A 1,014-nucleotide genomic window follows, 5' to 3' on the forward strand; every position below is an offset into this window, starting at 1 on the left:
ACAGCTAGAACCAAAGTGTCGCTGTAAAGCTAAAGCACTTCATTAGACATTCACAAACTGTACAGCAATTAGCAAAGTCAATGAGGAAAAGGAAATACATTGCAGACATCATGGAGAAGAAAAACAGAAAACTCGAAAAGAATCAACAATTAATTAGATGTTTACAGGAGATATTTAGAAGATGAGGTGGAAAGCCATTAGGGTCTCATTCTTCTCCAAATATGGATTTCAGATTTGCTGGAGAAGCTTTAGCTTACGTTACACTATGGATACTACAAACCCTGCAATATGAGAGTCTAACTTCTGCGTTACTTAGAGGTTTGTGTCCCCTTTCACACCTGAGCGATCTCAAGCGCGTTTCCAGAAGCGTTTTATCGTTCAACACTTCCTTGCTATTCTAAAGTTCCCATCCAAATTTGACCAATGTGCTCAACGTCCAGTAAAAGCAGTGGAGCATGTTTTGGGCATGATTGTACATTTTTGCACCCAATAGACTTCAATGGGAGCGTAACTTGCGAGTCCATTATTGGAACTTCCTGCACAGCCTCACAGAGAAATAAAAGCACACCGTCTGATATGCATGCTGCACATGGCTTGAAAACAGGAAGGAAGGCCCAGCTTTATTCTCTACCTTATTCAACAGAATATCTACCATAGATATAACAGAACTTATAAACACTGCCATCTAGTGACCGAAATTGTATACTGCAGAAGTTGTTGCTATAAACCAGGGCTGTAGCTACCATGGGGCAAGTGAGGCACTCGCCTCAGGCACAGCTGAGAGTGGGCCTGGCTACGCCCCTGTTGTCATGGCGAGCATAGGCTCCAAAACAGCCGCGGCTTGGCAGGGAGAAGAGGAGCGGCACAGGCTCCAGCTTCTCCTCGGATCCCCGCTGCTCTCCCACGCCTGTATGGGCAGAGGCAGCGGGGATCCGATGAGAAATGGAGCACTGCAGCCGGTGAGGGGGGGTCAGAGGAGGGGGCTGTCATCCAGGATGGCCGAGTGGTGAGGAG

The sequence above is a fragment of the Nanorana parkeri genome, unplaced genomic scaffold, assembly GCF_000935625.1.
Source record: "Nanorana parkeri isolate BGI_ZX_2015 unplaced genomic scaffold, ASM93562v1 scaffold649, whole genome shotgun sequence".
Classification (NCBI taxonomy): Eukaryota; Metazoa; Chordata; class Amphibia; order Anura; family Dicroglossidae; genus Nanorana; species Nanorana parkeri.